Source organism: Mytilus galloprovincialis, chromosome 1 (genome assembly GCF_965363235.1).
Source record: "Mytilus galloprovincialis chromosome 1, xbMytGall1.hap1.1, whole genome shotgun sequence".
Taxonomy (NCBI): domain Eukaryota; kingdom Metazoa; phylum Mollusca; class Bivalvia; order Mytilida; family Mytilidae; genus Mytilus; species Mytilus galloprovincialis.
In genome coordinates, this window is record NC_134838.1 from 13,519,585 (window position 1) to 13,543,856 (window position 24,272).

Below are 24,272 nucleotides of genomic sequence, written 5' to 3' on the forward strand. Positions count from 1 at the left end.
CTGCTATATAACCAGTGTAATTTTTCTGATAAAACGGTTGGTTCAAATTTTTTGAAATTTTTATATTTTTGTAAAAGGGTCAAAGTAAATACTTTGTCAAAATTTTTAAAAAAATTAAACGAGCCAAATAAATTTTAGTTAAAGTGTTGGGTACCACCTTAAATATTTGTTTAAAAAAAAGAAACGGAAATACCGTAACGTTTCAGAGTTTGGTTCTGTTGTTAGGGATTTTAGTTGTGACGTTATTTAAATTATGACGTCACATGCAATGTAAACAAAGAAACGCTATCATCGGGTAACGTTTTTTCATATCAAGGAATAATTATTAAAAATGAAATTGGTATTGCGTTCCTTCCTATTTTATACTAGACTGATAAACATATAGTCTTTAGTCTTTAGTAAGTGTCCCAAATGACACTGTAAACACTTGTGTACGTTTCCTCTTTTGTAGTTTCTTCACATATATGTAATGTTCACTTATGTATTTTACTCAAAGTTTCATACAAACGAGACCGAAAAAAGGAAGTACATTGTAGATTTCTGCGCAGATGCGGGAATTCAAAACATGACATCAAAAAAATCAAACTTCCCTTTCTCTACAAACACTGCCATCGGCCCTTCGGATGCTTTCGGTTCTTTGCTGCGGATTAGACTGGAACTACTTTTTCCTCAGCAGCAAAAACGATCAGAGGAAAAATAACAATACAAAAATAAATAATTAAAGACTATGCAACAAGAATCTCACCAAAAACAAGGATTTATCATCGAAAGGAGAAATGAGATGGTTCAATGTCAGTTTACTAATTCTTTGGAATGAATAATCAAGAAACTATAAGAAATTGTATGTGATTTTATATTTAAAAAAAATACAGTCATAGTCATTAATAATAGAATCGATTAGTTTTTAAGAGTACATCCGAACTGAAAAGTTTTGAAAGATGTAATGTGTGTATCCTTGTAAAGATTTAAATGCATTATTTATATTGAAAATGACATCATTTTCACGACGGTTATTTTATTACAAAATACCCTTCTAAATACCTGAATTAGTATTGATCCGGTACCGGTATGCATCTACATTTATAGAAGATGGCGAACAAAGTCATATATGTCCTTGGAGTTCAGTTTACTGTTTTACTTACAGGTAACATTAAAATTATACACTCGCAAATTATTTGTTTGCACTGGTGATGTTTTTCCGCACTAGCATCAAACGTAACAAAACAAAACACATACCTTATATCCACCTTTTAAGATGCTATTATATTTTTTGCTTGAATCTTTTGAGAAGTTTCGGCTTATCTATCTAATGAGAGTAACCAGTTGTTACATTTTTTCGGCTGTACCAACATTTTTAAGGCTTTAAAACAAAATGGTTGATTTGAGCCGGTATTAAAACTGCGTTTTATACAAATAAACCGTGTATGAAAGCTCGTTGAAATGTTATCTGTGCATATAACTATAAGAAGATGCTGTATGATTGCCAATGAGACTACTCTCTACCAGAGACCACATGGCATAGTCTCTTAGACGGAGGTGTCTATGTTGTGGTTTATGTTTTGTTTGGCCATGACATTGTCTGTTTTTATTTACTTTTTCTTGATTGTTGTATTGTTATGCTAATATTGGAGATAATTAGTTTTAAAACACATTAAAATATATTAATTTTTCTTTTTTCTTTAGAAACAAGGAAATTATCGTCTTACTGTAAATACACAATTAGTCACTATGGTTATAGTAATGAAAGGTTCTGCTATCTTGGTTGCTGCAGGCATATTAATGTGTACAATCCATGCTGTTCATCCCCAGAGACGGACTACACAACTCACCTTTATGACGATTATCAAAGCAACGCAATGTAAGTCATGCTTTATAGAAAAATAATTTTCGATTTTAATGGTGTTAGATTTTTCTGCATATGCAGTATTATACTGACCGATTGATTTTCGTATGCATGTTTTATTTCACATAATTAGTTTTCAGCCAACTGAAGGATAAAAACCTCTTGTTGAGAGTACAATTAAATAAACTTGTATTGCAAAAAAAAATTTGTAAAACTGAATTCTCAACGTGGGATCTAACCCCTCAAAATATTTGTCAACGTCCAATGAAAATTATCGTTAAAAACTAATTGCATTTAATTTAGAATATCACTTTGCTTTCAACTAGTGAGTTTGAATTACCTTTTGTTATATTTTGCCTTTCCTGGCTGGTATGACCGGCAAGGGGGAAAATCTACAATGAAGTGAATAGAAATGAAATGAAACGCAAGTTCATCCAGTAGGTATAGCCGACATTTACAAGCTGTGAAGGTTTAACTAAATTGATAAATGTATATCTAGCACTATGTGGTCATCTTTTAGGTTATATAGATTCATCTCTTCTTAATCCGTATACATTACATTTGGTTTATCGATTCAACGAGTTCGCTGCATATTTGTTTTGAATGAACTTAGTCAGGCCTTACGCCAAATTACAAAAAACCATTAGTTAATTCTTTCATAAATACAGCTACTTGGGTTTGCAGTTTGACCAATGGAATATAAAACTCATTATTCGAAAACAAACTGATAATGTCATGGCAAAAGTTCCAAAATACGACCAAAAGACAAATTACAGTATTCAAAACACAGCATTGAAGACTCAGATTGAGGAAGAACTCACACACAAAAAAAAAAAAACCAGTAGAATTCTTATTTGAAACTGGATGTCACACCCTCATTTATACATGGATGTTATTCATAGGGCCATGCAAATGATAGATTCTTTTGATAACTAACTGCATTCTTAAATTGTTCAAAGAATTATGATTTACTTGTTGTATACCAGATTTAAATACGAATAAATCAATTAGTATGAAAGCTGAAATGGTGAAGGTGGATCTATATAAGCTATCACGGAAAATCGACCTGTATATGTCAATTTGAGTCTCAGTATTGACATACAGTATCACACATATCAAATAAATCAAACAACAAAAAGAATCATTGAGTTGCACAAATACCGTCAAAAGTTTATATGATACACCATATCCATATATCATTAGCCGAATTTGGTATCTAAAACAACATAAAAGCATCTTGAATTTAGGCAACATACATGTAATTAATCTTGTTTTCCTTATGTCGACTACAAATCAGCTTTTTTGAAAGTAAACGTAATTTTGAAAGAAATACAGTTGAAAAGCTAAAACAATATATCCTACAATATTAATACATTCTTGTTTTACTCAGATCTATAGAAGCGATGGCGGGAATTGTGATAGGCTGTTTAACAGGCTTGTTGATGTTTATAACTGTAACTGTCTGTGTTTGTAAGGCAAACCGTAAAACTGCATATGGAGGACAAGTTACAACAACAACAAATCGTAGAACAACAGTGTCGTACACCAGTGCGTCAAATCGTACACGTAAGTTTATTGAAACCAAAGGTTTATTCCTTTCTTTTCAATATGAATATATATATATATATAAATACGCAATTATGTACTGCCTCATCGTGACAATACATGAATTATAAAGACATATAATAGACTATTGTACAAAAAATCCTTAAATGTTTGAGCCTTTGTAATAATCGAGTTTTTTTTCTCTTTCCTGGCAAGAACAAAATTTTAATGAAGTTAGTATTTGTTTTTGACAGGTATTCCTAATTTCACACTATGAAAAGACTATTTTTAACTGATGCATTGCCTCTCCAAACTAATAAACGAGAGGCAAAATATACCTAAGGGACATTCAAACTCATTCGTAGAAACTGACAACACCATGATAAAAAACGATAAAACAAACAAAAGACAAACATCAGTCAACAAAACATAACGTAGGAAACTAAATACTAGGAAAAACAAAGACCATTAACAACGACCCGTGGTTATCTCAGATGCTCCTGAACTAGGAAATACAAAGACCATCAACAACGACCCGTGGTTATCTCAGATGCTCCTGAACTAGGAAATACAAAGACCATCAACAACAACCCGTGGTTATCTCAGATGCTCCTGAACTAGGAAATACAAAGACCATCAACAACGACCCGTGGTTATCTCAGATGCTCCTGAACTAGGAAATACAAAGACCATCAACAACAACCCGTGGTTATCTCAGATGCTCCAGAACTAGGAAATACAAAGACCATCAACAACGACCCGTGGTTATCTCAGATGCTCCAGACCTAGGAAATACAAAGACCATCAACAACGACCCGTGGTTATCTCAGATGCTCCAGAACTAGGCAATACAAAGACCATCAACACAACTCGTGGTTATCTCAGATGCTACAGAACTAGGAAATACAAAGACCATCAACAACGACCCGTGGTTATCTCAGATGCTCCAGAACTAGGAAATACAAAGACCATCAACAACGACCCGTGGTTATCTCAGATGCTCCAGAAGGATATGAATATCCTGTTCATAAAAGTACAGTGCAGATCACTTCTAACCTCTCATTAGAACTGTCAGGAGAACTGTCATAGAACTGTTCTAACCTGTCCTAGAACAGTTCTACCTAGAACAGTTCTACCCTAGAACAGTTCTAAGTAGAACTGTCAGAATCAGTTCTAGGTAGAACTGACTAAATCAGTTCTAGGTAGAACTGTCAGGATCAGTTCTAGGGTAGAACTGTCTAAATCAGTTCTAGGTAGAACTGTCCAAATCAGTTCTAACCGTAGAACTGTCAGCAGAACTGACTAAATCAGTCAGGACTGTAGAACAGTTCTAAACTGACGTCACTGCAGTAAGGTCACTTTAGAATTTAGAAGAAATAAATCACTTCCAATTACTTTGCTATATAATAGCAGATTTTCTATATTTCTTTCTGATCATACGTTACATGTACAAATATCGAAGTGAATAGGAGGTTATCCAACTCATCGGAGAAATATTTTTATAAGATTGCATAGGAAACATCATTGTTTACGTTTCTTCGTTCCCCGTTTTTAACAGTCTCTTCATACATGTCATAAATATATCTCTGCATTTAATTCATGGAATTTTAATCGTAATTTACCTTGTTTGCCTTGGATTTACATTCATTTAAGATTCTGTTTTGACAAATGTTCATACGAAAATTGTACAGTGGATGAATTATGGGATATTAATGATAAAAGTGTTGTATTATAACGTAAAAAAACTATATACATTTGCACCATCTCGTCAATTTAGCCAGACTTATCCATAACGATTATAAATGATATCTGGGAGTCTGAAACTCAGAAAAAATATACTCATCTGAACATGAATGAAGCATTTGACACTGGACGTTCGGCTACAAACAAAATCATGCATTTTTCTTTGCCTTCTTCCATTTGTCTTCAAATTATATTAACAGTATACTATTCCAAGAAGAGATCTTCCCATACATGTACTTTTTATTTTAAAATAAAGTATATGAATCAGTCATGTGAGTGTTGGATGATGCCGTAAAATAGTTTTGTTTAAAAAAAAAAACATCACAAACTAACTGACTTAAAAAGTCACTTTAGTGACGGTTCATTATTATGGATACAGAGAGAAAATAAGGGTGCGCTAAATTTTTAGATATGGTATAAATACACCTTACCGCTATTTGTCTGCCATTACTGGATATCGCACAGGTTCCCGTAAAAATTTGACATCATAAAACAAAATATCTGACGCCACAATGGAAAAGTGATTGTTGTATGCTTCAAAAGTTCATGAGGCCGGGTCAGCCAGGATTAGCAATATAGGTGTATTGTGTTCCAAAGTTGGTGTCATTTTTATCATACGATCCGTCCTGACATAGAAATATTATTGGTTTACAATGAGGCCATATATATATTTACATGATAAGTGTAAATAAGTTCAGTTTTGGTTGATATGGTCAAATAATTTTTATTAAAACGACTCAGTCTGATACATGTATATCGAAACTACTGAAATTTGTTTACAATTCAATATTTTGAATAAAAAGAGGACTTGCAGAAAATTGCTGGTACTCTAAATTGATGAGAAATTTTTTTTTTTAGCCAATGTGTTACAATATTGCTGTCATTTGAATTATACAATCCATCGTGATATGTAACTACACGTATAAGTGATTTACTATGCGGCTATATATATATATATATATATATATTAAGATTTACATTATAAAGTGTAAATATGGTCAGTTTTGGTTGATGCTGTCACATATGGTCAGTTTTGGTTGATGCGGTCAAATATGGTCAGTTTTCATGGTTTTGGTTGATGCGGACAAATAATTTTGTTATATCCATGAGTCAGTTTGAGATATCAAAACTACTGAAATTAGTTTACGATTCAAAATTTTGATTAAAAAGAGGACATGCTGGCACTTTAAACTGATGTGAGCATAATTTTGTTTTCCAATGTTGCTTTCCTTTATCATGTTTATATTGAACAATCCATCCTGATATAAAAATATAAGCACGCGCAATATAAAATTCTACTCGGAACAATATTCCCCAATATTCATGCAATAACCCTATAATATAGATCATTTGTATTATAATGATAATACACTCCATTCTTACATAAAAATATTACAGATTTACTATGCGACTATAAGAGTTGTATAAAAAAGAGCAAATATGGTCAGTTTTGGTTGATGTGGTCAAATATGGTCAGTTTTGGTTGATGCTGTCAAATATGGTCAGTTTTGATTGATACAGACAAATAATTTTGTAACATGAGTCAGTCTGAGGTATGAAAACTACTGATATTTGTTTCTGATGCGATATTTTGAATAAAAATAGGAAATGCTGGCACCCTCAATTAATGCGGAAAAAAAATTTGTGGTCATTGATTTCCAATATTGCAGTTATTTATATACTACAGTCCCTCTCGAACTAAAATTATAACTGAATTGCTGTGCAGCTATATAGATTTACATAATAAAAAGCAAATATAGTAAGTTTTGGTTGATGCAGTCAAAAGATTTTATTACACGACTCAGTCTGAAGTATAAAAACTACTGATATTTGTTTATGATTCAATATTTTGAATAAAACAAGGACATGCTCATTGGAGGATCAAGGGGAGGGGGTCCAGGGGTTGGAACCCCACTTTTTTTTTTAACATCAATGCATATGAATGGGAGCATATAGTTGGACCCCCAGCCTGGAGCTAGCTGCCCCTGCATGCTGGCACTATAAATTGATGTGAACAATTACATTTTTTTCCCAAAATTGCTGTTACTTGTATATTACAGTTCCTCTAGACCTAAAATTAAAACTGAAGTACTGTGCACCTATATAGATTTGCAGAAAGAAAAAGCAAATAAAGGCAGTTTAGATTGATGCGGTCAAAAGATTTTTGTTAAACAGGTCGTCCGAGGTATGAAAACTACTCGTAAACAGATATTATATTGGTTATTGAGGTCTGATAATTTTGTTATGTGATAATGAGCCATCCTGACTCCCGGAATTACAAATGTAAAACAATTCAAATAATAATGCCCCCCCCCTAATACTAACGGCCTAATTTATGTACAAAAATTGAGAGAAAAACAAAAATTTATGTAACACATCAACAAAAGAAAATCACTGAATTACATGCTCCTGACTTGGAACAGGCACATACATGCAGAATATGGCGGGGTTAACAGGTTAAACATGTTCTCTAAGGCAGCAACCATTTGATTTTCTGGGGGGGGGCTATGGGGTTTTTTTTTCTGTACAAACTTTTTTTTTTCGACTTCGGCGAAGAACAATCTATTTTTTGAGCGACAAACCGAAATCAATTTTTTTCTTTCAATTTTAGCATTACATATAGTGGCAGCTGAGGATGAAACAAACAATTTTTTTTCTCAGGGTCCAAACAAATTATTTTTTTCACCAAAAATTGGAAACAAACTTTTTTTCCAAAAAAAACCATAGCCCCCTCCCCCCAGAAAATCAAATGGTTGCTGCCTAAGTCTTGCCGATTATAAATCTGAAATAAAACCGGCAAAATAGCAAACTCTATATAATTTAAATCGCTTTTTTACCCAACCCTTTATATTAAGGCAAAGTGTTCTTAAAACTGATAAATCAACTCTAGCCGTAGTATTTATAAATCAATTTTAGCCGCAGAATTTATAAATCAATTTTAGCCGTAGAATTTATAAATCAATTCTGGCCGTAAAATTTATAAAAATCAATTTTAGCCGTAGAATTTATAAATCAATTTTAGCGGTAGAATTTATAAATCAATTTTAGCCGTAGAATTTATAAATCAATTCTGGCCGTAGAATTTATAAAAATCAATTCTAGCCGTAGAATTAGAAATCAATTCTAACCGTAGAACTGTTCTAGAAGTAGAACTGACCAAATATCTGGTCAGTTCTAGCTAGAACTGTCAGGATCAGTTCTAGGGTAGAACTGTCAGGATCAGTTCTAGGTAGAACTGTCCAAATCAGTTCTAGGTAGAACTGACCAAATCAGTTCTAGCTAGAACAGTTCTAACCTAGAACTGACTAAAAGGTGTCAGGCTGACAGTTCTACGTACTGTTCTAGAACAGTTCTCCTGACAGATTTAATGAGAGGTTAGAAGTGATCTCCACTGTACTACAAACCCGTTGAATGATAAGTCTTGTACGGTAGGTACACTCGGGGATCAGATGAAGTGATTGCGGTAAAGTCAAATATATCTTTTTTTGACTTATTCATCAATACTAGAAGATTGATATCTACACACCAAAAACACTATAATTAATCTAATTGATGTTTAAAGGCAATAAATCATCCCATAAAATTAAAAAGAACATGGGATAATGGTCAATCCAATGGGATTTTGCCCTGTTCAATGGGATTTTCAAAATTCCATGTTTTCGTAATCAAATTGCAAAACATAATTGATTACAGCAAAATAAGTAATGAATTTATTGAATCCCATGTATTTCTGTACATATTGGTTATGTACATGACACTGTGGCTCTAAGGAATGGCGGCACGGATTTGCAAATTAGTGTTTTGCAAATGAAAAGTGTCCAATTTTCACGCATATACTTTCTATTTTCTTATTTGCTTATTTAATCTTATTATCAAGGTATCTTCTTGCCTTTTTGCAACACTTAAGAAGTTGCAATTTACAACGTGTTTTCATTTTTTGTGTCGTTTTTTTATTCAACCATTGTAACTTCTTAAAATGAGACTATATGATGCCAAACAAAGAACCCCATTTTTTGACAAACAATGCAAACCTTTCAGTTAAAAGTTGAAAATCAACTATATTTTGGAGGACGATAAAATCAAACACTATCTAAAATCTTTTCGATAAAAGATAATAAAAACAATTAAAGAACTTATGTTTTCCCTATGTTTACAGATATACAGCCACATGCACAACTTAACGAGAGTCAAGTAAATGAAACAGTCACTTGTGAACCATCTGCACTAGAAAATGGAAACGAAAATAGTTCGACCCTGCCCCCGTCATATGCAAGTGTTATGAATAATCCTGCGTTATATCAGCTAACAGGAAATATACAGACATTATGTGTAACGCAATCTGAACATACAATGACAACACAATACTCAAATTTGACACCAACTTCAGAGAGCAGTGGACACAACTGTTTGACATACAGACTGATGTTATAATTATCTATCTAGTACAGTATAACTTTCTTATCTGAAATCGAGCATTCCAACATCCTGTTTTAACCAAATCATGATGGCGACCGTATACATTTCTTAGTGATAAGGTTAATTTTACCATTTTGAAACGTAAGGTCAATATCTTACTTATAAAGAACAACCCTCTATCAAAGATTCCATTATAGAAAACACCAGCTCTTGACTACCATAACAAATGGAAGATATAATATATACTCAATATGTCAGCGCTGCTCGAATTTTGCGACATATCAGTGGAAAGTTTGAAATGTCAAAGGATATTTCTCTATTATCAACCATGACTCGTTATCAAGTTTGCTTTTGACATAGTCAAGATGTGAAGCAGACCAATCAGATTTTGAAACAGACTTAGTATCCTGACTACATGCGTTCAACATACCCACTTAATCTAAATTTTAAGTGAAAAGACGTCATCTTTATTACACGCAACAGTAAGTTAGGAAAAGTGAAGGCTTTTTTCATTCTTCATGAGAAGCCTATATAATTATGCAGTCTTTAGCAAACGAGGATTGAGCGCTCACAAGCATGTTTAACACCGCAGGATTTTTTATGTGCCTTTCCAAAGGCAGGAGCGGGTAGTTTAGTGGTTTTTGTTGATTCATTTCTGTTATGTTTGTTTTTCGCAAAAAAAATTCTAATAAATAAAGCCGGTAGTGTTCTAAATTAAATTGTTTTATATTTTCATGTCGGAGCCTTTTTGTAGCCGACTATACGGTATGATAATTTCTAATTGTTGAAGACCGTACGGCTGCCTATAAATACTAACGTCCACTTTATTTAAACTAGAGTGAATATTTTCTCACTGGCAATTAACTACACAGCTACTTTTTCATAGGTACTATTTCTGTACTAAAAATATGTAGTTTTTACGTTTGTAAAACAGAATATTTGTATCTACCACTGGTATTAAACTGATAACCGTAACTGGTATTACGACTATCCCAATGGCGACGGCAGATATAGGTAAAATCTTTACAGTTATTTTTCTCAAATGTAGCATTTTTTTGTCAATAGTTACTCAGCTGCAATGTGTTTCTATACCATTACATCATATTTGAATTGCAACGGTGCACTGGAACTGTCTAAGCGCTTTGAAAATTGCCGTTGAAAAATTCGGGATGATAATCGTAACTCTTTGGCATTTTCTTGTTTGATAATTACAATACTACTTAAAATCCTTTTCACGTTTTAGAATTTCACACTTATTCATAAAAATTAAACTTTTATTCGGGTCAATGATTACAATTGAATAAAATGTGGAGGCTTGTTAACAGTTTTAAAGTTCACTGATATACACTTATTTCCACTGGATCACAACAAGGTTACTGACATGAGGTCTTTTCCTGCAAACGGAACTCCTTTTTTTGTGCATGAATTAGGCGTTAGTTTTTTCGTTTGAATTGTTTTACATTGTCACCTCGGGGCCTTTTATAGCTGACTATGTGGTATCGGCTTTGTTCATTGTTGAAGACAGTACGGTGACCTATAGTTGTCAATTTCTGTGTCATGTTTGTCTCTTGTGCCTGATATTTGTCTCATTGGCAATTTTACCACATCTTCTTTTTTATGTTGTCAGAAAACAAAAACAAAATCTTATAAAAGAGAATCTTCAATTTGCTAAAGGATGCTTTTGTCCAGACAGAAACTATACCATAATTTTGATATTTTTGATTTGGCAAAAACGATTGAATTAATAGCGAGAGAACTGGACATATTACCTTTACCAACTCCCCCAACCCCGAGCTTTGGGTTTGTTTTTGTTTCTCTACCAACTTTCCACACTATTCCCACCTAAATTATGATTTCAAAGCAAGTCACTTTTATAATCATGTACAATTGTAATATACTTTCTCCTCAGATTTTAATGCTGTTTTTGGGGGGAGAGGGGGAGAAGGTGGCAAGCTGCGATTAAAATCCAAATACTACTCTCATAGCGTAATTGTATTGGTAAATAACTATATATATATATTTTCACCACAACGCGATGCATTGCGAGGCACATAAGATATCGCACATTCCTCTCTCTGTTCTTCTGGTTAATTAGATTTTTCAAGTGTCCAAATCTTGCCAAATTTCTATAAAACTGATATCGTATGGACACGTTTGAAAATCAGTGCATGTCAACTATTCTTTAAAAGAGTTATGCCATTTGGAAATATTAATGATATTAATTAGAAATTGCATTGTATTGGCTGTCATTCCGTCATTTCTCTAGTTCATGTAATATTTATAAATAGTTTCTGAGATACGGCGTGACATGTGAAACGTTTTTTTTTTTTTTTTTATAAACTCAATAACTCTGAAATAAAATTTTGAAGTAATCCAAAAAGTATACAGTAACAGATCTTCAGATTAATATAACTAAGAAGTGTGTAAAGTGTTAATCAATAATCATAAATCGTTTAGTTGCAAAGTCCTGTAACTCAAAGAGTTCACCAAAAGGTAAACAGATCGTTTGACCATCATGAAAAACCAATCATGTTAAGTTTAATGAAATTTGGATAAAATGCTGTACCTTGTTTACGACGGACAGACGGACATTTTTAAACCATAATACGTCCCGTCAAAATTTGTATTGCCTTTTGTTAGATAAAGTGGAGAAATAGGAACTTTGTTATTTTATTAAAGTTGTAGCATTGTTATTAATATTAGCGACATACCATTATTCATTTAATATAAATGAATTGAATAAATTGTTCAGTTAGTAAATTTACCTCTTCAGTCGTGTACCTAAATTTTCGGTATTAGTTTTAAAATATCATTGTTTTTCTGTCCTGTAATAAAAGAGGGACGAAAGTTACCAGAGGGACAGTCAAGCTCATAAATCGAAAATAAACTGACAACGCAATGGCTAAAAATGAAAATGACAAACAGACAAACAATAGTACACACGACACATCTTGAGATTGCTGACTATACGATATTTTGTTTAAGATCTTATAGAAACAGTAATGATTTTATTAGATTGTTATCCTATTAGAATCAAATGCACTAATATAAACAGTGTAGAAGTTAGCATGCGGGAGAAACAGAAATTGTTGTTTTATTCATTAGTCTCTAATTAGGTACTTGGAAAATATACCTGAGAAAATTAAATAAAAATAATTATTTATATGAAATTTATGTAATCTTTTTTTTTATTTTTTTGGTAGTTGGTAAACATATGTCAAGTATTTTAATTAAGTGTTACTAATATAGAAGTTTTTGAAAATAAAATCATTTAAAAGAAAAGGTTTTTAAAGCAACCAGTATTTTGGAAATATTTTTCTTAAAGAAAAATTCTATTTATAAGCATTTAAAAATCTATAAAAAAAAATGTTTAAAAGAAACGGTAGTTAAAACATTTAATAGTACCCAACTGAAGATTTAAAGATTTGATTGATTTCACTGAACTAAACTAACAAAAACTAACAAATCATTTAGAAGGTTGACATAGAAACTAAGTTAGTCAATGCACAACACCCAAACATCTTCAGCATGATCAAGTTGTTGTGACAAGAAGAAGCCTTCCGTGCTCTCACACTTAGCAATGCAGAACTGGCGGTACACATGTTCCAAGAAAAGATACAGGGAAATGTATGACAGGCTTTGTGACGTATTTTTTTTCTAAATCCATATTGGATGTATACAGCTTTATATTTTAGTCTGAGATGCATGTATGTTTTTTTATTAATTGTTATTGGCTTTGAGCTTGCTGTCAGTAACTCCGAGTACTCTCAGATCTGACCAAATTGTCGTATTCAGTGCCGGGTTACCGTTTGTTGCTGTGTAACATTTCCACCCCCATTATTTTGTACAAAAACTAGGCCATTAGTTTTCTCGTTTGGATTGTTTTAAATTTGTCATTTCAAGCCTTTTATAGCTGACTATGCGGTATGGGCTTTGCTCATTGTTTAAGGACATCCGGTGACCTATAGTTGTTATTTTTTTTTTTGTCATTTTGGTCTCTTGTGGAGAGTTGTCACATATGGAATCATGCCACATTTTGTTATTTTTGTGTTCAAACACCGAAAACAAGGTTATAGAATGATGAACTTGCACCAATGTAATATATAGATGCTGCTGCTCATCTACTTAATATTGATTCAGACTTTGTATTCTCTTGTGTGTTTAATTCAATAATATTTATTACTGTACAAGTGCTCTGCTTTAATGTCAATTTAGTGTACTTTTGATGCTTTATTTCAGTGAATATGTATCAAAATTTGTGCTTTGTTTCAAAGAAAACTTACCACAATTTTGTTATATTCATATTTCAATTGATATCATTTACTTTTATATGTTCATGTTTATTTCACCTAAATAATTTCAAATGCTTGTGAATAATATTGAGCCTATAAATTCATTTTGTGTTTTTGAATATTATTTACCAAAAATTAGCTTTTTAATTAGTTTATGAAATATGTTTTAATCAAGAAAGTATTATTGTCTTGATTTTTGACAAGATTTACCTGGTTCATTAGTTTAATGTTGTTACAACATAATCCTACATAATCTTATTGTTTACATACAAATTCTGGGGGTTAATTCTGGCTGTTCCTACATTTTGAATTTTATAGGTACAATATTCACTAAAAACGTATATGTGAGCGGATTCATCCCATTAGTGATAAAGGTATGGCTATATTTGACGTGTAATCGATTGTTTTGTGGATTGGTTTAGTTCAAGGGAAAAATATTTTTAGCATACTAAATTCATTGAGAAAACTCCCGAGAAAGACCTGTGAAAAGTACAATAATGTATATATCAAAAAAAATATTATTTTATAAAGCGAAATACCACGAAATGAATTAAGAGTTATGTCGCCTTACACAAATATATGATTGGATCATCTCAATCTTTCTCTCTCTCCCTCTCCGTATTTTGAGCTGTAACTTTAGACATTATTTCAGACTCATACTAACATTTAGGGTACAATGATAAAGAACACTTCCAGGTGCTGAATCTTGTTTACTTTTTTCTTAATATCGATACCTGAAAAATGAATCTTTTGTTTTCTAAAGTTCAAAATGTAGAGACAGTGCATCGATTCATATTAGTTTAAGTAAGTAACCAGTTTAATGCATTTTTTCTGAAGTTATGAAAGTACAAACTGCATATTATAATTTCGATGGTATATTTATGTTTTAAATTTTGAGAGCCTTGTAAAATACTCATTTAAAATGGCAGTATATATAAAGATAAGTGACTATGGATTATCTTCTCTTGTAAGATCATATCAACGAACAGGACATTAACTTATTTTAAACTTTTCCTCTTTCAGGGAAATGACTTCAACTTGAACATTGATATAAAACTAAGTAGATGGGCGTTTTTCAATAAAAACGTATTTTCTTGTCCCAGGCACTTTAAAAAAAAATATGTTTGATCTTTGCAAGTAATTTTTTGTGCAGTCAGTACATTGAATTAGATTTAACATTTTTAAGCAAAGAAACAGTTTATTTTTAGAGGGATTGATAAGATATTGACTCCTGAATGGTCCAAAACAACCAAAATGGCATGTCCCTAGACCGCCTGTTCAACATTCATACTCTAAAATGTCGTAAAAAAATGAAGAAATAAATGTTATTTTTACTTTACATAAGTTCTTTAATAATTCAAAAGTATGTTCAGAGCTAACATATTTTAATAAACAGCTTTCAATATAGGATTTTTAATTTCAGAAGGTGTGTCCCTCACAAAATGTCCACTACGAAACGAAGTCATTAAAATTTGCCAATAAACAGTTTTATAAAATCAATGTAATTTTTGTTTGCAAGAGATATAAACATTAGGGTCTTACAAAAGAAGTGATGCTTTTATAACGGCAATTAAATTGTTGGTAAGAAAAATTGAGCACATCAAATGGACCAGAGTGATACCGTATTTTTGTTAATGTCCACTACGAAACGGGTCAAATCTCCTTCAGTATCTGGTTTTAAAATTATGAAAAAAAATATCAGTGTACAGCTTGATAAATGCTTTGATGAATACAATCAGTCTTGTCACTATTGCAATATAGGGATTGTGGGGGGGAGGGGGAGGGGGGAATAAAACATGCGAATATGTCCCCTACGAAACAAGTATGGGAGAAAAACGTTTCGTAGTGGACACTACCACTACCATGCAGTCTTTTTTTAATCTTTTTTCAATTATATTCGTGCAAAACAAACAACAAGGGTTAAGCCTCGGTCACACCTTACCGGATAGCACGAACGGACGCCTAAGGGATGAAAATAAAAGTTGTCCGTTGACAAAATTGTTATCCGTTGGGAGTCCGTTGATGTAATGACCGAATAAAACGGACGTGTAACGGATGCATAACGGACACACACCGGATATGCAACGTACGAGAAACGGACACGTACCGGACAGAACGGATGTCGAACGTACATCCAACGGACGAGTACCGCATAAAACGGACACCTAACGGAAGCGTACCGGATATAACGGATGAACAAGATATACGAAAAAATAAAAGGCGACAATAATAATACATGTAAATCGCATATATATTCAAAATGTTTCTGTGTAACTGGTTTTGGTTTATTCTTCAAAATTCCACCAAAGGGCAGTGTCTGGCCTGAATAAGAACTGCTTGATTGTGAAGACGTGCCTATACTCTAAGATCGATTATGAATAATAAGAATTCATGAACCTTAAGAAATCTGACATGCCAATAATTGGCATTTCTGAAGCGAAATTTTCAATTTGCATTTATCCGTTTCAGATCCGTTCATCATCCGTTTTATCCGTTATACGTCCGGTAGAAGTCTGTTTCTCATCCGTTCAACATCCGTTTTATCCGTTAAACGTCCGGTAGAAGTCCGTTGGTGAATTTATCTTCCAGACCTCCAACGGATGTATAACGGACACGTAACGGATACAAAACGGAAACGAAACGGACGAGTACCGTACAAAACGGACGCCTAACGGACGTTCAACGGACATTTTATCCGTTGGACGTCCGTTCAAAGTTTTGAACATGCTCAAAATTTTCCACCGGACAGAACGGACGCCGACGGATAAAACGTACGCTTAACGGACATGCAACGGATATGGACGGACGTCTAACGGATAAGAACGGACGTCTAACGGACATGAACGGATTGAAAAAAAGTTATCCGTTTGGCGTCCGTTCGAGCTATCCGGTAAGGTGTGACCGAGGTTTTAGTGTCATGTAATTTTTATTATGTTTTTATTAACATATAATAGGGTTGATGTCAACTACGAAACTTTTTGTCCACTACGTAACGCATCAAAATGTCCACTACGTAACATGAGTTGTACCTTCATATGTGAAGTACTGTCTAATCTTTAACGATAAAAATGGTTTTCCAATTCAGAAAAAAATGAGATTTTTCTAGTATTTAAAGTAAACAAACTGGAATGTCTATAGGAAACTTTTAAAATTGTAAAAAAATATGTGTGTTTAGTAGAAGTTTCGTAGGGGACAAAAGTCACCTACAAAACAGTACACAAATTATGAAAATAATATCATTTTAAAGAATATTTAAGATTGCACTTTTTGTTTACAAACAGGTCTATAATAGAGGTATTCAAAATAACTCTTGAAATTAAATTTTAGACAAGTTGATTTTCCATTTTTTTAGGTCTGAAAGTTACGCTTTTATTGAAAAACGCCAAGATATGAAACATGTAGTATGATTACCAATGACATGATGACTAATTTAAAACATAATGATGAAAACCAAAAAAGGAAAAATATCCGAATTCATTTTAAAATTTTGACAGATTATAATACCGGATAAGAGGATCTGAAGTGTGGTCCTTAAGTTAGCTTCTGTATTATTTAAAAGATAAAGGGGATTTCTTTTCATTATATAAAAAACCCGCGTATTCTGCAAAATTCTTTTAGAAAATGACATGCATATTTTTTTGTTATTTTCCTCATTTATACATGTAAACATTTTCACCCTATTATTCTCTTTTAACGTAATGTTTGCTCATTGGTACATTTTCTTTACTTTTTTTCGATCATTGAGTTCTCTATTATATAAACCTCTTCGAGACCCTCAAATAATGGTTCAGATACATATCTCACCATATTATCTTTTATTAAAAAACCCGGACTAAATGTCTTTTTCATTTGACGGGATTCTATCATTTTCAATAGGTCCTTGATAATTTATTTGTTAGCCTACATGCATGTTTAGGTGCATATAAATTCAATATACAGGAGGTCACATCAATAATTTAACACTTACGTAAACAGACATGATTTAATCGGCCAACAAGTACGTTTCGTAAAAAACAATATCATAAATATCTAGACTGATAGGTGACACTGCAAATTTCAATACTTTACAAACAAAATGTATATTTCATATCTATTGATCTGCTGTTTCCTTGATGTTTATAAGAGTCATACATGTACCAACAAGGAATGTTCTAAAGACTGACCCAGTTATAATAAAATTGAGAATGGAAGTTATAAAACTATTACTTTTTCAATATTTCAATTTTCTGCAATGGTTTTGTAAAAAAAAAATGCACTTATAAAAAAAACAAGCTTAGAAACATTTATCAAGCTTAAAGTTTTTTTTATCGGGGTATAAAGTACTAAGTTTTATTATATTATTTTTCTTGGTTTGAAATCAACAGAAACAATAGAACACAAGAGAAACCCATTCTAAACCTATTTCTGAAAGAGACGAGAAAACCGACTAAAGTGCGGAAAACAGCACAAGGCAACCAATGGGTCTTTAACAGATTGAGAAAATCTCGAACCAGGAGGCTTACTTAAGCTGGCCCCTAAACAATCATAATATTCTAATTCAGCTGAATGGACGCCACACAAACTCAGAAACGTACAATTAAACCCAAATTTGAAAAAAAAAAGACTTTAATAACAAAAGCTAGAGGCTCCTAACTTATGACAGTCTACTACAAAAGACATGCTTTATCATCCCGATAGCATGACTATTAGAATCATTGACAATTATCGTAATAGCATTCCGATAGCATGACTATTGGAATCATTGACAATTATCGTAATAGCATTCCGATAGCATGACTATTGGAATCATTGACAATTATCGTAATAGCATTCCGATAGCATGACTATTGGAATCATTGACAATTATCGTTATAGAAGAAACCTAAACATTACACTTTTCAGTATGATTGTTTTGTAAGTTACCTTTGGTAGAAATACTTGCGTAACAGTAAAGAGGAATTAGCCAAATGGCTCTCAGTGTTTTTGGTTGCTGGAATATGACAATATTTCGTTCTTTTATTTAAATGATTGTTTATTTTTGGCTTGCTGTATCTTTTAACTTTCACAAAGTCTCCTTAGTTTTCTTAGATGACTTTGCTTTTCTGTTGCGATACCTTTGATAATTGTGTTCGACATAAAGCATTCCTGTAAGAAATTATTATAGATTATCATCGAACGCAACAAATCGAGTGCCATAAAATTGGGAGGAAAACTTATCGATTGTTTTCGATTATGAAAGGGATCATAAAAAAATCTTATTGCACAACATTTATTCCTCCTTCGGCTGAAGTTACATTATAACATTGTCAGGCATTTATGATAATCAAAGTGTTGACGTACTGTTAACACGGATGACCATAATATCTAATGAATTACGAATGAATAAACAGATAACAAATATCTCCATTGCACTATCCAATATTTGACATATTTGCATCTGAAAAATTAACAGACATTTAGATTGTTTGCTCTGTTTTTTTATAATTATGCCATTTAGGATATCGAAGAATTCTTGGCATCTCACTTAATCTTTACATACAAAGTCCAATCAGAAATAGTATAACCAGACACTCTACATTCCTTCTGTATAAATCATATAATTTTTCTCTTTACAAAAAAGGTTATAACTGTATAGTATTTTGTTGCTTGCGTCTTTCTCCTATTTTAACCAAATTGGTTGACTTGTCCAAATGGAGGAGACTTAAAAATAAAAAAAGCAAATGTGTCTGATCCTTTGTCATTGTTTTGGACAACGAAAATGTGTTTAAACTATCTGGTCCTGATAATATTTTTTCTTAGATTTTTTTTTTGCAAACATTTTTTTTTTCATTTACGATGCGATTAAGGTGGTACCCAACACTTTCACTAAAATTAATTTGACCCGTTTAATTTTCATAAAATTTTGTCAAAGTATTTTCTTTTACCCTTTAACAAAAATATAAAAATTTCAAAAAGTTTTAACCAACCGTTTTGTCTATATTAGGTATGTGTAGAATTAGCATTCAGAATAATTGTTTTTGTTAGCTTCTTGACCAGAATATTTTTTTCGTTAAATTGGGGATCAAAATATTATTTTAGAAAAAAAAAAAAAACTCCTTTGAAGTTAAATGGTCGTTCCCATATTTTATATTTATTTTTCTAAATACACCAGGCCTAGCGGTCATAAAAAAATAGAGGACGGTTGTTGTTCTCGGAGACATATCAGGTGAATGTCCTCAGTCTACTTGTTTTGGTAACACACAAAAAAAAGACAAGATACCATCTATTTTGTATAAATTTGAAAATTATGTGACTTAATGTATTCACATTCTAAATGAATATGTGACCTAGGAAATATTTTATATTTATTAGGTTTTCTGGACATACAAATATTTACTTCCTTATTTATATCGAAATGTTGGGAAAAATGTTAATTGAGGAAAAATTTGGTCATAAACGAAACAAGACAAAATGTCTCATACTTTGTCAACCAGCTGGTTGTATCGTGCTATTTCGAAGAATATTTTGGACTTTTTTATGCAGAAAATTAAATTTTTCCTGTATGCATGTCAGTGTATTCCACTAGAATCCGACACTGGTTAGATTTTCGTTTAATTTCAAAATACCCACCAGTATACATTATATTTCCAACAGAATTTTATGAACAATACTACCATCATTAAATTCAGAAATATTTGATGTAAAAGTTTCACACCAAATCTTATATTTGACATCTAAAAAACAAACCCATTACAGCGGCACTTCTGTATATGGAACTTTGGAATATAGGAACCGAAGTGACACCCATCCTTTCCTGGAATTTGAGCCTCCCAATGGTTTTTTTTTATTACTCGTCTTAACTCATTGCTGCGAGAGGATATGGAAATACCGGGCGTCCGTCCGTCCTGTCTGGTTAGCGCTGTCATTTGTACAATTCTTGTCATATTTTTGTGAAACTTATATCATTACATTGCAATGATACAGTAGAATAGCTAGATGTGTTTGATAAGAGATGTCTGTAATGTTATTATTATCTTTATTTAACAAAAATATTGCATCGCACAGAAAATAATAAGTTATTGCGAGCAAACCAAGCAACATCGTGTACAGGGAATAGGCATTGATATGTAAACAGATAGAACATGAAATGTCATTATATAAAAAAACTCATTTACAATATTAGACGATATCTAAAGTGTATGTCAAAATTCTTTAAAAATAAGAAACAACAATGAATCACCATTATATTTTGCATGCTATGATATAACGTTAAAATCATATGATAATTATTTTCTACTTTGGAAAGAAAATCTTACTAATGCATTCCCAACTTTTCTTATTTACTACAAAATTATCTAGACCGGATGTTTTACTTTTTTACGATAAATGTAAACGGAAAATCCAATCTCTGGACTAATTCAAAAGACTTTTAATAAAGATACGTATTGGTCTATCTAGTGAATATGACATATTTGCCACTGGACGTTACCTAGCACTACTCAATCATCAATCAAACTTGTGGACAGATACCAACAAATGTTTTTTTCAACAGATACGTCGATGATGCTATTCTTGTTTATTTGGTTTTGTTATAGCCCTTATCCGTCCTTATCCGTCCTCTTTTCCTCGTTGATATCTATGTTTTAGTCATAGCCACAATCCCGTCCCTCTTTCCCCGATGATGCTATTCTTGTTTCTTTTGTTTTGTTATAGCCCTTATCCGTCCTCTTTTCCTCGTTGATATCTATGTTTTTAGTCATAGCCACAATCCCGTCCCACTTTCCTCGATGATGCTATTCTTGTTTCTTTTGTTTTGTTATAGCCCTTATCCGTCCTCTTTTCCTCGTTGATATCTATGTTTTTAGACATAGCCACAATCCCGTCCCTCTTTCCCCGATGATGCTATTCTTGTTTCTTTTGTTTTGTTATAGCCCTTATCCGTCCTCTTTTCCTCGTTGATATCTATGTTTTAGTCATAGCCACAATCCCGTCCCTCTTTCCTCGATGATGCTATTCTTGTTTTGTTTGTTTTGTTATAGCCCTTATCCGTCCTCTTTTCCTCGTTGATGTCTATGTTTTTAGTCATAGCCACAATCCCGTCCCTCTTTCCTCGATGATGCTATTCTTGTTTTGTTTGTTTTGTTATAGCCCTTATCCGTCCTCTTTTCCTCGTTGATGTCTATGTTTTTAGTCATAGCCACAATCCCGTCCCTCTTTCTCGATGATGCTATTCTATGTTATTTTTTGTTTTGTTATAGCCCTTATCCGTCCTCTTTTCCTCTTTGATGTCTATGTTTTTAGTCATAGCCACAATCCCGTCCCTCTTCCCCCGATGATGCTATTCTTGTTTGTTTTGTTTTGTTATAGTCCTTATCCGTCCTCTTTTCCTCGTTGATGTCTATATTTTTAGTCATAGCCACAATCCCGTCCCTCTTTCTCGATGATGCTATTTTTTGTTATTTTTTGTTTTGTTATAGCCCTTATCCGTCCTCTTTTCCTCGTTGATGTCTATGTTTTTAGTCATAGCCACAATCCCGTCCCTCTTTCCCCGATGATGCTGTTCTTTGTTATGTTTTGTTTTGTTATAGCCCTTATCCGTCCTGTTTTCCTCGTTGATGTCTATATTTTTAGTCATAGCCTCAATCCCGTCCCTCTTTCTCGATGATGCTATTTTAGTTATTTTTTGTTTTGTTATAGCCCTTATCCGTCCTCTTTTCCTCGTTGATGTCTATGTTTTTAGTCATAGCCACAATCCCGTCCCTCTTTCCTCGATGATGCTATTCTTGTTTGTTTTGTTTTGTTATAGCCCTTATCCGTCCTCCTTTCCTCGTTGATGTCTATGTTTTTTGTCATAGCCACAATCCGGTCCCTCTTTCCCCGATGATGCTATTCTTGTTTTGTTTTGTTATAGCCCTTATCCGTCCTCTTTTCCTCGTTGATGTCTATGTTTTTTGTCATAGCCACAATCCGGTCCCTCTTTCCTCGATGATGCTATTCTTGTTTTGTTTTGTTTTAGCCCTTATCCATCCTCCTTTCCTCGTTGATGTCTATGTTTTTAGTCATAGCCACAATCCCGTCTCTCTTTCCCCGATGATGCTATTCTAGTTATTTTTTGTTTTGTTATAAACCTTATCCATCCCCTTTTCCTCGTTGATGTCTATGTTTTTAGTCATAGCCACAATCCCGTCCCTCTTTCCTCGATGATGCTATTCTTTGTTATTTTTTGTTTTGTTATAGCCCTTATCCATCCTCTTTTCCTCGTTGATGTCTATGTTTTTAGTCATAGCCACAATGCCGTCTCTCTTTCCCTGATGATGCTATTCTTGTTTTGTTTTGTTATAGCCGTTATCCGTCCTCTTTTCCTCGTTGATGTCTATGTTTTTAGTCATAGCCACAATCCCGCCCCTCTTTCTCGATGAGGCTATTCTTTGTTATTTTTTGTTTTGTTATAGCCCTTATCCGCCCTCTTTTCCTCGTTGATTTCTATGTTTTTAGTCATAGCCACAATCCCGTCCCTCTTTCCCCGATGATGCTATTCTTGTTTGTTTTGTTTTGTTATAGGCCTTATCCGTCCTCTTTTCCTCGTTGATGTCTATGTTTTTAGTCATAGCCACAATCCCGTCCCTCTTTCTCGATGAGGCTATTCTTTGTTATTTTTTGTTTTGTTATAGCCCTTATCCGCCCTCTTTTCCTCGTTGATGTCTATGTTTTTAGTCATAGCCACAATCCCGTCCCTCTTTCCCCGATGATGCTATTCTTGTTTGTTTTGTTTTGTTATAGGCCTTATCCGCCCTCCTTTCCTCGTTGATGTCTATGTTTTTAGTCATAGCCACAATCCCGTCCCTCTTTCCCCGATGATGCTATTCTTGTTTGTTTTGTTTTGTTATAGCCCTTATCCGTCCTCTTTTCCTCGTTGATGTCTATATTTTTAGTCATAGCCACAATCCCGTCCCTCTTTCTCGATGAGGCTATTCTTTGTTATTTTTTGTTTTGTTATAGCCCCTATCAGTCCTCTTTTCCTCGTTGATGTCTATGTTTTTAGTCATAGCCACAATCCCGTCCCTCTTTCCCCGATGATGCTATTCTTGTTTGTTTTGTTTTGTTATAGGCCTTATCCGCCCTCCTTTTTCTCGTTGATGTCTATGTTTTTAGTCATAGCCACAATCCCGTCCCTCTTTCCCCGATGATGCTATTTTTTGTTATTTTTAGCTCACCTGGCCCGAAGACCAAGTGAGCTTTTCCCATCACTTTGCGTCCGTCGTCCGTCGTCGTCCGTCGTCCGTCGTCGTCCGTCGTCCGTCGTTGTCGTCCGTCGTCGTTAACTTTTACAAAAATCTTCTCCTCTGAAACTACTGGGCCAAATTAAACCAGACTTGGCCACAATCATCATTGGGGTATCTAGTTTAAAAAATGTGTGGCGTGACCCGGCCAACCAACCAAGATGGCCGCCATGGCTAAAAATAGAACATAGGGGT

General features: G+C 33.3%; 1 long non-coding RNA gene across 1 annotated transcript; it reads left to right on the forward strand.

Moving 5' to 3' along the window:
- Positions 1-1,074: 1,074 nt before the first annotated feature.
- On the forward strand, positions 1,075-10,254 carry LOC143066092 (uncharacterized). Its single transcript, XR_012975522.1, has 4 exons — positions 1,075-1,144; positions 1,684-1,858; positions 3,234-3,409; positions 9,288-10,254. It is a non-coding gene; the product is annotated as an uncharacterized LOC143066092 (long non-coding RNA).
- The last annotated feature ends 14,018 nt before the right edge of the window (positions 10,255-24,272 follow it).